General features: G+C 39.2%; 1 long non-coding RNA gene across 1 annotated transcript in view; it reads left to right on the top strand.

Annotated features, from left to right (window-relative positions):
* Window positions 1–2975: 2975 nt before the first annotated feature.
* Window positions 2976–16193, top strand: part of LOC106730439 — an 84191-nt gene continuing 70973 nt past the window's right edge. Inside the window, exon 1 of the long non-coding RNA XR_004324807.1 lies at window positions 2976–3358. This is a non-coding gene — a long non-coding RNA (uncharacterized LOC106730439). The remainder of the gene's footprint in view (window positions 3359–16193) is intronic.

Below are 16193 nucleotides of genomic sequence, written 5' to 3' on the forward strand. Positions count from 1 at the left end.
TGGCATTCATGTAATTAAAGTGAAATTGCTTAGACAGAAGTCCATATTAATGAAATAAACCACACTGGAGGAATTTTTAGCTTTATTTAATTTTTTAAAAAAATTTTAAAACTCACATCATTTCTTATGATTCTTTGGTTGCCTAGAAAGTAGATTACTCACAAACACAGCCATAATTTTTCTCATGGCCCTTTGCTATGTAACAGCTTCTGTTCGTTTTTCTCAGTCTATTTTCTCTCTGCTTCACTTTGGATGGTTTTTATTACTATGTCTTTTTAAGTTCAATGATTTTCTCTTCTGTAGTGTCTAATCTTCTGTCACTCCCACCCAGTGAATTTTTCATATCTTTCATTGCTCTCTTCATTATGCTGATGATTTCTTTTAAATCCTTGAACATATTGAAAATAGCTACGTTCAAGTGCCGTATACCAATTCTCTCCATCTCTATTATTTCTAGATCTGTTTCTGTTGATTGATTTTTTCCTAGGTGTGAATCACATTTCCCTACTTTTTCAAATGTCTATAGTAACTTTTGGTAGCTCTTGGAATGTAAAATTACACATTTTATTTTGCTGAGCTCATTCTTAAAGAAGTGTTGGATGTTACTACTGTAGGCTTGACCATTTCAAGGCTTGAATGTTTCAAGGCTTAGTTTTTTTAAGCTTTGTTAGGATAGGTTTAAGATACAATTATTTAAGGTAGCCTTTATTTCAGGGCTAATTTAGTTTTTCTGCTAACGTGTGGTGCTTCAGGGTACCTACTGAGTGTCCTGGTTGTTCAGTGAGGACTCTTCACTCTGAATGATCAGAAAGTGCGTCTCCCAGCTCTCTGTGTGCCCTGGGAATTGTTCAGCTTACAGCCCACTGGTCTTTCTCTGCTTGGCCTCATGGAGTTTCTTTCTGTGTATTCTGTGTGGTTTACTCTTCAGCAACAGAGTCTTGGGAAGCCCAAATCAGATTTCTAGAACTCTTTTTTTCTGCATTACTCCTTCCCTTCTGATATACCTGTCAGCAGATTCCATGCACTTTCGCCACCTTCCTGAGGTGATGCAACAATACCACCAAGCTCTGCTTAGGATAAACCTTCCTGTACTTTGGTCCAGAACGTGCCTCCAGTAGGAAAGCAAGGGCGATCAGAGTGCTCACCTCACTTGTTTTTCTTCTCTCAGAGATCGCACACTTGCACAGAATGCTACCCAGTGTCCAAAAACAGCTATTTTATATATTTTATTCATTTTTCCTTTTTTACAGCAGGAGGGCAAGTCTAGACCCACCTATACCATCATGTCCAGAAACCGAAGTTGGAGGAAGTGTTTTAAAGGCTGTGGATAGTGCCGCTGCTTCATCACTTGAGAATCTTGCTCCTGACCCGTCATCTGATGTCCAGTTATAACCTGATGACTAACATATCCTCTTCTCTATGGTCTTCAGGTAAGTGGACATGAGAAACATTTATTGAATGTGTGTGTGTGTGTATGCATACACTCTAAAACTTAATTTTATCCTATGTATAGTTGGAATTTTACTGATTATTTCTCTTAGAGGTAAGAAATACTTTTTGGTCTATATTTATTCCACTATTTTATTTATAAATTTATAGCTATATAAATAAACCATAATACTATTTATAGTCTTTAGCTTGAATAGTCATATTCAAGCAGAAATATTAAGTGTTTGATTTTGGGATTTTGCTCAGGCTGTGTTATGCAAAATACCATAGATTAAGTGGTTTAAACAACAGACATGATTTCTCACAGTTCTGGAGCTGAAGTCCAAGGCCAAGGTGCCCGCTGATTCAGTTTCTGCTGAGAACTCTTTCCCTGGCTCGCAGATGGCTGCCTTTTCACCATATCCTCACATAGTGGAGAGAGCGCTCTTGTGTCTCTTCCTCTTTCATAAGCACACCCGTTCTATCAGATCAGGGCTCTACACTTATGATCTCATTTAACCTTACTCATCTCTTTAACGGCCCTATCTCTAATATGCTCAACACGGAGGGTTAAGACTTCAACATAGGAATTTTAGGGCGACGTGTTCGGTGCATGGTATCCACAGACTCCTCTGGGATATTATATAAAATATGGTATGTGAATGCATAACCTTTCTAAAAATCTTTAAAATTCTAAATTATGAAATATCCAGCCACTACGGTTTCTGACAACCCGTTATTGACCTGTACGAAAATATCTGAGAACCTATTTCCTCAAAAGAGTTGGGATTGTAGAACTATTATTCCAGAAAATAATAAAATTCTACAGAAATAAAAGAATATTTCAGGGCTTGTTTCTCCCTCTGAGCGTCCTTCTTTCTGAAGAGGATGGGGCTGTTAGGAACTCAATGAAAGGGGTCTAAAAATCTCAGCTGTGTTTGCATTTCAGCCTCAACCTGTTCTGTCCTTCCGTTTAAACTCGTGCATGTCCTCCTGGGGCAGGAAGCCCCATAAAAAGACCGGCAGGACCGCTGCTCTCCTCTTAGCACCATCCAGTTCCCTGGCCCAGAGGCTCTATCTCACTCTTCGCCTCTAAAGCGGCTAACTTACACCTAGAATTCTATTGGTTCCCTGAGCTCACTTCTGATTGGTTATTTCCTTCACTCCTGATTGGTTATTACTCTCACTCCTGATTGGTCCACTTCCCTAACTTCTGATTGGTCCATTTGTAGTACTTTATTTGCATGGAGCTCACTCCTGATTGGTCTATTTCTACAAAGCTTGTTCCTGGTTGGTCAACTTCTGTTGTACTTTATTTGCATATGATGTTGCAAAGTGCAAAACTGGCAGCCTATAAAAGGCCTGTGTAAACCTACAGACAGGATCCAGAGCTTGAAGTGTTAATGCTGGCGTAGTAAAACTGAGTTCTCCAGCTGTCCAAGTGCTGCTTGGTCTCTCACCCTAATCCAGGTTGCTGTCACAACTGAGCTGTAAGACGTTTTTCCACAACACTCGGAGTCAGGAACAAGGCAGGACTGTGGGTTTCTATCACGAGCGCATGCTCTTCTGGGTACAGCACTCCTCTCCAGCTCTGCCACTCCCTGGCGGAGTGCCTTTTGGTGAGCCTCATCTCTAAATTGACAGTAATGACAGTGCTTACCTCGAGGGGTCTCCTGAGGACTTGATGGCATGATCCCCAGAAAGTGCTTAGCTTAGTGCCTGCTGCAGAGTGGGCTCTCAGTGGATGTCTGGCTATTGCCATCGCTGCTTTTGTTATTACGGTTAAAGGTGGGAAACGGGAAATTACTTTGGTCATTTCCATTAAGGTGAAGGTGACTTTGAGAAGAAGGAAACTCTCAAAGGCTTTCCTCCCTGCCACTTTCACAACTGCTTGGCACAGTCAGTGGACCTCTGCTCGTGCCTCCCAGAGGTGAGTGAGCACTGTCTCCTTCCAGCCTCCCCTGCATCTGTAGAACTCATGGGACTTGACATAAACCAACCGCAGGAAGGAGCGCAGGGGAGTAAAGAGCAACATCTCAGAGGCAGCTTTTTAGAACATTGCTGTTCTGGAGATGATGATCCTCCTCTCTTTCCTCAGAGATGCTGCCTGGAGAACCTCCAGAATATTCGCCATCTGTCCATCACCTGTGCCCAGCACCACGCCCCTTCCCTGTACCCTTCCTCGTTTTTCTAATGCTCGTTTCTTGTAATGCTAAACAAGTCACATGGGTCCCCCTTATGGGATTTTAAGCTGAATTAAATAGAAGGGACTGTAGTATAGAAATACAATATTAAAATTAATTTCATTGGTTTCTTTTTACTTGTTTTAATGTGGCTACTAGAAACTTTAAAATTATATAAGTGGTTTGTACTATATTTCTATTGAGCAGAGCTGCCTTAGAGAATTCTAGTTTTTTTTTTTTTTTCCACTGGAACTTACACGCACAATTTAAAAATACTTAAGTTGGGAGGATGTGGAAGGTTACTAACAAGCTACATGCTTTCCCCTAAGCCTCAAGTTCTGTTTGTAAGCAGTTAAATCATCTCTTCATGTACTGAAGACCAAAACTCAAATGTCTAGGGGATTAAAGAGAACAAAAGAGGGTCCGAAAAAGAGAGATGGTCCCTGCTGGCAGTGTCCTTGTCCTAGGCTGGGAAGCGAGTTGGCCAAATGGTACTTAATTGTGAAAGGGAAGAGGAAAACAAGCCACTTCTTAATCCTAATGTTCTAACACCTCTCTTCTAATCTCTCTCTAGCCTCCATCTTCTAGGAGAGCAGGAGTCTTTGGGCTGGGAAGTTACATGGCCTTTTATGGGAGCTGGGAGGGGGGCCTGGGGATGCTGGCCCCTCAGAATAATAGGTAAAGATAAAAAACAGAGAGTAAACATTTGCTTATACTCAGTGGCCTGCGTTAGTAGGAACCAGTGATCTCAGTTTGAGTTAATGAGACCCAGAGAATGTCAAGGTAGTGAGAAGGAACCTTCATATACAAGGAATATAGAGCAAACAGATGACCGCAACAGTCTTCTCTGGATGATGAGCAGGCCATCCACTAAGACTCATCCCCAGAGGCAAATTTACGATATCAAAGTTATTTTCCTTGAAGCAGCGAGTCTTCAGTTTTCTCTCTTCCTGTTCACATATTATCATTTTGCCACTGAGAATAAACCAACGACATGTGAAGTGGAGACAACAGAACTCTTCTTGTCCTCCCCCAGATAATATGCTGATAGCAAAAATGTGTCACTCGTTCATTTCTGCAGGTGCACTCTTCTAAGTATTGTACCAAAGACATCTCTTGGGAGTTATTATTACTATTTATATTAAGAATTCTTCCTAGATAAACTATAGAGTCTGAGTTAATAGATGTCTCACATGATATCTTGGAACATTTTGGGGGTGGTGGAAAGTTCTTAAATATCTTGCTTTGAATATTGATTCTGTACTTTACAACTGATATATCTAAGTACGATATAAATGTGGAATCAAAAATCAAGAGAAAAATTTTAGAATATTTTAACTTACTGAAGAGATTATTGAAAAGTTATCATATTGAGATTTTAAGACTATGTTATTTCCCTGACATCTGATTTACTCTCTTTCTGTGGTTTCTGTTTCTTTAGTGTAAGAAAATTGTGTGGGCTTTTCTGACACCAAATACATCATCTCGTCACCAACCAGTTCTCCAATTCTCTGACACAACTGGGTGTGCTACAATTCAGTCCAATTCTGACACTACCCAGAGTTAGCACAGACGCCACAGATTAAGGGCTTAGTCCCACAAGGCGGCCTCCACTTCTAATGCAGCTGCAAATCAGGTCCCCAGGCTACCTGCCCTTCTGCTTGGCAAGTTACCAATTTGGAAATTCCCATGATGCCTGCCCTTAGGTTCGGTAATTCAGTAGAATGGCTTACAGAACTCAAGAAAATGTTTTCATTTCTATTACTGGTTTATTATAAAGGATATAACTCGGAAGCAGCCAAATGGAAGCGAGCATAGGGCACAGTATGGGGAGGGGGTGTGTGGTATTTCATGCCCCTCCTGGTGCACCACCCTCCCAGCACCATGGTGTGTTCTCCAACCAGGAAGCTCTCCAAACCTCACCACTTAGGGTTTTTATGGAAGTTTCATTATGTAGGCATAATTGATTAAACCAACTTTCATTGGTGATTAAACTTGGTTTCTAGCTCCTTTCCCCTCCTGGAGGTGGGGGTGGAGGTAGGGCAAAACATTCTAACCCTCTATTCACACGGATGTTTTTTGTGGTAACCAGCCTCCATCCTGAAGTTATCTAGGGCTCTTCTGTGAGTCATCTTGTTAGCACACAAAATACAGTAAATTCCAAGAGTTTTAGATCTGTGCTAGGAATCAGGGACAAAGACCAAATATTTATTTTTTATTATACTCCCAAATGATCATGATAAATAGTACCAACCATTAACATTTATTGGAAGTCAGTGATGATGCTCATTGCTGTGTCGTGGGGGCTGACAGGGGTGTAGGGGGGAGAATGTGTAACCCTCAGAGATTCTGCTGGAGTAGACAGAGGGTGGGGCACGGGAATCAGCATTTTAATAAACACTCTAGGTGATTGTAGTTCAGGTGGTCCACAGATGACTCCTTCAAGAAAAAAAATATATCCTTTAAAGCAGTTTCGACACTGTTCTACCTTGTTTAATCGAACAAAAGTTATGTTTTTATTCAGATTTAGAACATTAGGTTAGGTATATCTAAACTAATGTTTGTGAAAGATTTTATTCTAATGCAATTTGGTGTCATAGACCTCAATAGACACTCAGGCCGATTTGGTTTCTGAAACAGAGAGCAAAGAAGTACACTTGAAAATCTCTAGTGCCCTCATGGACTTCATCCAGAGATAGATACACTCTAGCAATAGATCAAGTATTAAAAAGCATTGCTTCTCAGCGTCATTACTGTTGACATTTGGGGCTGGATAATTTTGCTATAAGGAGCTATCTATGCATTGTGGGATGTTTAGCAGCATCTCTGGCCTCTGTTCACTAGATGTCAGTAGCAGTCACCCCTTCCCTTCAGTTGTGAACCAAAAATGTCTCCAGACATTGTCAAATGTCCCCTGGGGGACAAAATCCACTCTGGTTGAGAACCACTGCTCTAAAGGAAATCAGCGAAGTGTCCTGTGATAACCTCCCCTCTTCTTATTGCTCTCCCTTTAGTTAAATGGTTATGTATGCAAAGCAGCAGAGAGCTAGTTAAAGGCAACTTTGAACTCAAGGTAAATGAGAACAAACACTAAACCCTCCTCTGGCCCATCAGGTGCCTTATGGACCCCAAGGGAGAGTCCTGGAGGGATGGGGGTGGCAGATCTTTGCTGGCTGCCTTTTCCTCCCAGCATTTAAAGTGATTGTGAAAAAGACTAAGTCATTCTCACCCACTTTAACTACAACCCAAATTCCCCAAACTTGATCGTTGAAAACATCATCTTGTCAACAGGAACATTTCCAGGAGTTCTTAGGCGTTTGTGAAAGTGTACTGCTTCTACACATGCCCAGAACTATTATTACCATCAGAAGCAGGACCCGGGATTTCAGGGACCTCAGGGGGATCCACAGTGAGAGGAAAGACACCGTGGGAGATATGGCCAGTGTTATTTATAGTTTGCCTCAGGTTGTTGACACCGGTCCAAGCAATTCTATCCTTGCAGGATAAATCCAGGTGGCCAGTTCCACTTGGAGAAAGATAAATAGCTGATCATTGATTTTTCTATAGGTTCAGAAACTTTATGTGCAGCAAGAAGGAAGAAAACAGAAATAAAATCCTCTCTTCACCTCTGCTGTCCAGAAAATGAAATATGTCTTCTTAGACTCTGTTTGGATGATTCATTTTCCACAAGATGGTGTAACTGTGGAAACCATTTTCAGTTTTTCAGTATAAAATGAGAAGGGCTTTCCTAAACTTATAATCTTAAAAGAGCTGTTGAGGTATGCTCTTCCCTTACTGAGCCTAGAACATACAGTTGAAGTGGTTTGTGATGGATATAACTTGGTATATACATGGGTATAGCCCCAGGAATAAGGGCTACCAGAAAGACTTCCTTCCCCAAAGCTCCCAGTCATCCCAGTCTGGTCTGAAATTATAAAAGCATTGAGATGAATGAAGTTACAATTTACAGCCCAACCACAGCCCTTTAAAAAATTCAAGCATCCCTGGAAAAGTAACAGTTAAGATGACGTCAATTATTCATACTTTAGTGTGAATTAGGTTATTATCTGGCACAAAAATGAGGAATAAGCATAGACATTGAGACTCTGAGGGACATTTTTGAGGGAGATGGGAAAGGAGGGATTGTTTGGAGGATAGCAGGTCATCTAGAAAGAAGAATCTAAAGCAAAAATTAAGTGCTAACAATTTCTTCTTTTTTAGCGCTTTATTGTTAGTGCTGTCTTCTTCTTAGTGCTTTATTATTATTGCTCTTTTAAGCTCTTAAAGTAGCACATGCTAAATCAAACAATACAGAGGCATTTACGATAAAAATGTATAGTCTCCCCCTCTCCTCTTGCCCCACCAAATCTGGTTCCTCTACCATGTAAATCAGTGTTAGCATTTTGTTTATTGAGTATCTTTTTATTGGGTTTATAGGGTACATTTTTCCACATTTCTATAAACTCACACATGCATGTATAGTATACATGTAGGGATTCTTAAAAATTTTTTATTGAAACGTGGTTGATTTTCAATATTAGTTTCAGGTTACAGCAAAGTGATTCAGTTATACACATACATGCATATATATTTTTTCTTTTCAGATCCTTTTAGCATATAAGGTTTTAAAAGCTTTTTTAAACAAAGACAAGATTATTCCATATGCTTAGTTATCTATATGGACATCTTTCCAAGTTAATGCCTTTCTCTTATTCTTTATAATAGCTGCATATATTCTATAATATAGATATATCATTATTTATTCAATAATTTTTCTATTTGCAGATATACCTCTTATCTCTAGTTTTTATTATTAAAGATAATGCTTTATAATATGGGGGTCAATGAATAAACTGTAATGTAATATAATCGAATAACAGAGTTAAAATGAATGGACTAGATGTATATGTAACAACATGTTTAGATCTTAAAAACAATCTTGAGTGGAAAAAATATACAGAATAAAATTACCTACTACATAAAAGGTTAAACGTATACAATAAAACTGCATACTGATTATGGAAATGTAAAGATGTAACAAAAATTTTAACAGAAGAAAAATAATGCTTCAAAAAACATCCTAGTACATGTATCTGCATGTGCTGATGCTTTTATTTCTCTAAGAAAGATTTACAGAAAATGCCACCTAGGACAAAGATGGTGAATTTCTGTTCCTTTTTAACATGACATTGTTTGGAATGAATTTAAGGTTCTGTTTACCAGCTTTTGAGTATGTTTCAGTTTGTCTAATTACTTAAATCCTATTGGGTAAAGATAGAGATATAAGAAAAATAATGGTAATTTAAAATACTCTTCAACTGGACACACAATTCCTGGGGAGTTTGGACAGAACACATTTACCCTGACTATTCACTTTCTTTGTTCTGGAGCCTATTCTTTCATTTAGGGATGACAAAGAATTGTGTTCGCTTTGAGGGCATCAGTCTTATTTATAGTTTGATCCTGACTCTTGAAATAATAATATTCCAAAATCATCTGAGGAAAGCTTTTCTTAATGGTCCAAATACAAAGCATGGACAGTTTATCTACCCAGAAGAGATACAGAATAAAAAGAATCAAGAATAGACAAGTCTGTGACCTTGAATTTTTAGTTCAAGGGCTTACCCAATTTTTATATGACATAGATATCAACAATGGAAATGTGGAGGGCAAGAGACATGAGTGAGTACAGAGACATACGATCCAGCCCTGCCTCCATGTCTGACACATGTTCCTTGGAAGGTCTTCTACCTGTTCATGAATGTGCTTTAACAGCCAAGTAGGTCCAGGACTGGTGGCCTTGCAGGGGGCCACTCTAGGAAACTGTCTCAGCTGCAATTAATTTCCTCCTTCCTTCTTTTCTTCCATTCTTCCTTCCTGCCTTCCTGTCTATTAAAATATAGTTCACACATAACATTGTGTAAGTTTAAGGTGTACAGCTGCATTGATTTGCTATATTCATATATTGCAGTTTGATTATGACCTTAGTTTGGCTAACACCTCCATGGTGACATAATATAATGTGGTGGAAATATTTATGATCTAGTGTCTTAGCAGCTTTGAACTTTATAACACCGTATTGTTGACTATAATTACAATGCTGTGTATTACGTCTCCAGAACTTATCTTCTAGTTGCAAGTTTGTTTCCTTAAACAACAGCTTTCCATTTCCCCACCCTCAGCCTTGGTAATGTCCCTTCTACTCTCTGTTTCTAAGAGTTTGGCTTTTTAAGATTCTGCATATAAGTGATACTATACAGTATTTTTCTTTCTCTGTCCGACTTACCTCACTTATCATAATGTCCTCAAGCCATCCATGTTGTTGAAAATGACAGGATTTCCTTATTTCTCATAGTTGAATAATATTTCATTGATATATGCCACATCTTCTTTATCCATTCACCCACTGACAGACTCTTAGGCATTTCCATTTCTTGGCTATTGTGAATAATGCTGCAATAGACATGGGAGTGCAAATATCTTTTCAACATCCTGTTTTCATTTCCTTTGAATATATACCCAGAAGTGGGATTGCAGGATCATATGGTAGTTCTATTTTTAATTTTTTGAGTACTACTTTCCATAATGGCTGAACAGTTCCACCAGCAGTGCCTGAGTTTCCATTTCCTCCATATCCTTATTATCTCTTGTCTTCTTGACAAAAGCCTTTCTAACAAGTATGAGGTGACATCTCATTGTAGTTTTGATCTGTTAGTTCCATGATGATTAGTAATGTTGAGCATTTCTTCATGTGTCTATTGGCCATTTGGATGTCTTCTTTGTAAAGAAGAAACTATTCTCTTTCTCTGACCATTTTTAAATCAAATTGTTTAGTTGCTTAAGTTGTGAGTTCTTTATGTATTTTGGGTATTAATCCCTTAACAGATATATGGTTTGCAAATCTTTTCTCCCGTTACTTAGGATGCCTTTTCATTTTGCTGACTTCTTCCTTTCTGTTCAGAAACTTTTTAGTTTAATGAGTCCCACCTGTTGATTTTTGCCTTTGTGGCTTATGATTTTGGTATCAGAGACTTCTTCTTCACTATATATTTAGAAAACTTCTTATCCCATCCACCTGTTAGAATCCCCCCTTAAGGTAAATTATCTTACCTTAAACATTATCTAGTTGCAGAATTTATAAACTGAAACCACTCTCTAAACACCTACTGAGAGGAAATGGGGCAGGGCACAAGGGGACAATGAGGAGACTACTAAGCTGAGTACTACCTATAGATCCCAAGCTCTGGGGAGGAAGTCTTCCTGTCTCCCTGACCTATTGCCTCACCACTGTTCCAGCTGTTTTCCATGAAACTTGTAAATAATCAAAAATGGATCCAGATGTCCTTTCTCTTTGTTCCTATAGCTCACTGTGCTTACTACTATCTCAGAATTTATTGCATTCTAAAATTTTTAAATGAAAGTATTGCAAAGGCACGTTCCAACTGATACTAAGACTCTTTAGGTCTTTAATCTTCCAATACAAAGCCAAATTTACTATATATTCTCAGTGAGGCACAGGCAATGTGATTCTGCTCCCAAAGTACATGCCAGCCTTTAGGTACTAGACAAATAATTTTCAAACTACACAGCTGGACAAAAATCATGTAGAATGTCTCACTCTAGTTTGGGAGTCCTGTACATATTTCTAACCAGCATTGTAACAGAGTACATACAGATCTGTCTCAGCCTACTGGATTATTAGTTTCTAGAATTCAGGACTCTGTTTCATTCATCATTTTATTTTTGGCTCCCAGTAGAGTGCCTGGTACATAGTAGGCACTCAACAAATAGTTGTTAAATAGCAAATAGTTGTTAAATTTTTAAAAATGGAGCATGGAAGGGAACCAATGTTTATCAAACACCTACTACATGCAAGGCTCTGGGCTAAGTGCTTTGCAAAATTTATTGAGTTGTTTGGTATTTGCTAGTGTTCTGTATGGTATGTGGCTCCAGGAATTGCACTAGGACTAGGGAAGATTATGGGAAGATACCTTTCAGTTCAATGTTAAAATCTTTCTAATGTTCAAAGCTGCCTGAAGATGAAGTTGGCTGCCTCAGGAAGGGTGAATTCCCTGTGACTGTGTATAGACTGAAGATGTTACGAGGACCCAAACATCAAGTGGGGTGGAGCTGTCAACCGGATTAGGCTCCCACACTCGGGTCAGGCGAAAAGAAGAGGCCAAGCCCAAGAGTACTGCACTTCTTCCTTACCTCCAAGTGAAACAGTTACCTCATCGTGATGAACAGTGCTGGCTTTTGGCCTCTAAATTGGAGATATAATAGGGAGTAATGGGGTCTATATATATTCCTGCTAAAGAGCACAATTCTTCAGCACCAAAGGTTTCCATGCAAGAATGTGGGTCCTGTGTTGAGAAATCTTTCTAGGAATTCTCATTTGTATGACCTCCTGATCCTTAAATGTGCTATCAAATATCAAATTCCATTGGGGGAAAAAAGAAAAAAGCACTGTGAGGCACACGACGTGTTCACACATTTGGCCGATAGTCAGTTTATTATCTCTGCAACTAATCATATTTAAGGTATCTTTAAACCTGAGAGTCTTGTGATGTTTGCCTTGTAGAGTGGTTATAATCCAGTGTCTGGTTATAAATGATAAATCCTGATATTTAATGACAGTGTCCTAAGTTCACAACCACTCCAGCTTTAACTTTCACACAGGGAGATTAATTTGTGCTGGCCCTACTTTATTTCATTGGTTTTTTTGTCATCAACATCATTGCATCAGAGGTTTATCTGATTACTTTATGTAACTTCATCAACCAGAGGGTTGATTGATAACACAGGGACAGAGAAAGGCAGGTAATCTTATTATGACTTTGAGAACAAAGCTCAGCTCCCCATGGGGCATAGAGAGACTACAGTGAATTAAAACCCTGTCCAAAATGATATACACTTTGGCAGTGATATTTTGACAGTCTCAGTTTTGAATTATCTTCCCAGATGTTCTCTCAGCAAAATTAGAGAAACTTCATTTCCAGTGAAAGTCCTTTGACCCTAAGGTGGAAAATGACTTAGAATAGGAGCTTTTACCTTCTACAAAGTGACTTCTTCCCCTCTTGATCTGGGCTCATGGAAGCTGTTTTCTATTACCTGGAATTCAGGAAAAGTAGTGCAGAAACCACAGGCGTCTTCTCCTGGGATGATAAATTACTGATGCCCCAGAAGGTTATAATTGTTGATTTCTAGGGAACGACCTAGAGTGGCTTAGATCAGCTCTGCTCTGGGCAATAGAAAAAAAGCCCAGGTCCACCCCTTTCCTTCTCTTCTTTCTTGATACCTTAGTCCATGCAGGGAGCTGTGAGAAAACACCATAAATGGGGTAGTGTGTAAACAGCAAACATTTATTTCGCACAGTTCTGGAGGCTGTAAGTCTTCAGTGTCTGCTAAGGGCACATGGCAACCTCACATGGAAGGGACAAGATAGCTCTCTGGGATCTCTTTTAAAAAGGTGCTAGTCCCAGTCATGAGGGCACCACACTCATGACCTGATCACCTCCCGAAGGCCTCACCTCCTAAGACCATCCCTCTGAAGGTTAGGATTTCAGTGTGACTCTTGAGAGGATACGAATATTTAGACCATAGCCCTTGGGTTAGACTTTTTTTTTTTAATTCCAATGGATTGGTCCCATTTGCCATACTTACAATTTTGGCATATCCTAAATGAGTGGTGCCACGGAGCTACCTGGCCAGCTTTTAGTAATGTAGGACTTAGAGGTATCTGCTCCAGAAAAAAGGAAACGCCGTAGTCCATATGGTCCATCCTTTTCACCAGGAAACAATTAAGGGTAAACCTATGGTAATGAGCAGAGTGAATTTCCCAGGAGCATGCCCACTACTTATCTCTTTCCTAATATGACATAAAGTAAGCAGTGTTGGGAGACAGTTCTCTAAGGGCTTAGTTTCTGCAGGTATTGAAAATTAGGTACTGACTGCCTTTTTTCCATACTGTCTTTTCCCGATTGCTTGTACAGTGTACAGCCTTGGAAGATATAATCTGTGCCTCGAAAGCAAACATCAAATTTTCTTATAACTTTGGAAAATAGAGATAATGTCTCCTGCCAGAGCAAAGAATCTGCTCAGTGCCACTTATAAAAAATTCAGATTACCTGACCTCAGGGTTTGCCTTGTAATAAAGTCCATTTTTTGTGCATGAATCATCTGGCCTTCCTCATGTTGCTTTGAGGGAGTAAGAGTTCAGAGAATTGGTGATAAATGCTGACAGCCTGGCTACTGCTATTGCTGTGAATAATAAACAGTCCTTTGTGTCTGACCCTGGAGATTTGTGTCTTCTAGTATCCATAAAACGTTAGTGGGCTAATTCCCTTGTAAATAGAGTAAAATTTCAGACATTTAATTCTTGAATAGTCAATGATGATTAAGTTTTCAAGAATCTTAGAGCAACAGGCAAAGAAGAGGCTACCAAAGTGGCTGGGTGATGGGTCCTGATTATCAAGGGAGGGCATAAAGTTGTTGCTAGGCAATGGGGTAGAGAAAACTATGTTTGGAACCCCAGAGAGGGTGTATGGGGGCACCCCTTAGAATTTGTTCAATAGAAAAAGTTAATAGCAAACAGCAGCTATCAAATAAGGAAAGAGCAACTAAGGATTCAGAGTTTTGACAGTAATGTTTGGACCATTTCATTTGGTAAAAATATGGAAGAAGTAGTGGAACAAGGAATTTATAAATATCCAATATGGTTCCTGAGAAGGTACAGAAATGAAGACCATGGCAGTTCTATATTTTCTTCCTGGCTAATTTCTTTTTTTCATCCCCTCTCCTTTCCCATTATTGGCTGATTTTAAAATATAGTCTTCACATTATCAAACATTCGGTAAGTTTATGGCTAAACTAAAAGAAAAGTTAACATCATCCAGAGATGGATACTGTGAACATCTTCCATAAATGGATATCATGATTCCTGGAACTTTGTGCTTTTACATTTGGGAGGAGAATGTTAGAGCATCTTCATTTGTACAAAGGATACTTGCATCTTGTCAGCAGAAGCATGAAGATGTTCATGTTGAAGTGTGGACGTTCAGATAGATACAGAATGTGTGTGCATGTTGGGGGTGATGAGTGTTTATCTGAGAGCTGACTGGTCAAAGGGATAGATGTGCTGGTAATTTACTCATTAGCACTGAGCTCCAAATCTACCCTTCTTTACCAGTTGGCTTCCTGTTGCCAAGAGAAGACATTAGAAAAAGGCAGGAAAAGGAATTCCCTCTTCCTGTTTGTTTGCATAGCACTTCATCCTAGCAGTGACAGTTGATTGCAAACTGTGGCTTCTTTTTGGCATCCCCAGAACCCATCACATTTTAATACTTCTGAGATGTTAGCACCATCCGGGCAGCACCCTCTCTCAGAGGTCCAAACCCCAGGGCCATGACTTCTCCTCCAAGCTTCCAGATTCTGATCACCCCAACTTCCCTCTTGTTTCCCCCAGCCAACAGCCATGTAGCTGTTTCCTGCACTTCTCTGTGTCACCTCCCTGATCTCCTTTTGTGCTTTAATCCCTCCATTTGTGTAACCAACTTCTTGTATTAACTTTTCTCTGTTGGAGTATGTCATGCAATTTCTATTTTCCTGACTGGACCCTGACAGATAGAACTGAATTTTTTTGTCAGGGGGAGGTAATTAGGTTGATTAATTAATTAATTAATCAATTAATTTAATAGAGGTTCTGGGGATTGAACCCAGGACCTTGTGCATGCTAGGCATGCGCTCTACCACTGCACTGTACCCTCCCCCCTAGAACTGACTTTAAGACATATATTTTATTTATATTTTTATCAGAGAATTGTATTATAGATGAATATTAGTGATATTTAAGGCTGTCAATTTGACTTACAGCTTCACTTGAGACAAGAAATCTGATGAAAGAAAGATACTAAAATTGTGAGCAAACGTGGATTTTGAGATAACTTATGAATTTCAGTGATGATCCTGTTTCCTTTTTGTCAATATGTTTTAAGTGTTTCGTATAAACAGAATTATTTTTAGTTTTTTGAGCTCAGTCACTCAGATTCTGACTTTAATGGGCAAATCCAGTCCATTCACAATCAGTATAAAAACTAATATACTTGGATATTAATTCTTCCGTTTCACTCTGATTTTTTTCTCCCTTAGTTAACTTCTCTGTTGTTTCCTTTTTCCTTCCCTATTTTCCCTGTTTTGGTCAGTCTAATTTTCATCTCTATTCCTTGAATAATCAAAGGTCAACTATGTGACTATAGAGGAATGTTTTCTTTTTCTTTTTGAGAAATACCAAAGTTTTAAAATGCTGCTTTTCTAATGGTTATGATCTCATCCATATGGTTCTACAAGGAAGTCTTTTAGGGAAACTAAATCAGCAGAAAAGATTCAGCAGATGTTATCCTTGGTGCTGTAGACTCCACAGTGGTAAGATTGCTTTGGTTATTGTTGGGGCTCAGGATGGGCCACCTCAAAATATGCTTCAATGGCATATTGATATTTTAAATTAAAGTTACTTAAGAAATGGCAGGTGACCCCCCTCTTTGTCTCCCTGAAAGCAGGAAATAAATCTCTCATGCGCAAGGTACA

Source organism: Camelus ferus, chromosome 12 (assembly GCF_009834535.1).
Source record: "Camelus ferus isolate YT-003-E chromosome 12, BCGSAC_Cfer_1.0, whole genome shotgun sequence".
NCBI lineage: Eukaryota > Metazoa > Chordata > Mammalia > Artiodactyla > Camelidae > Camelus > Camelus ferus.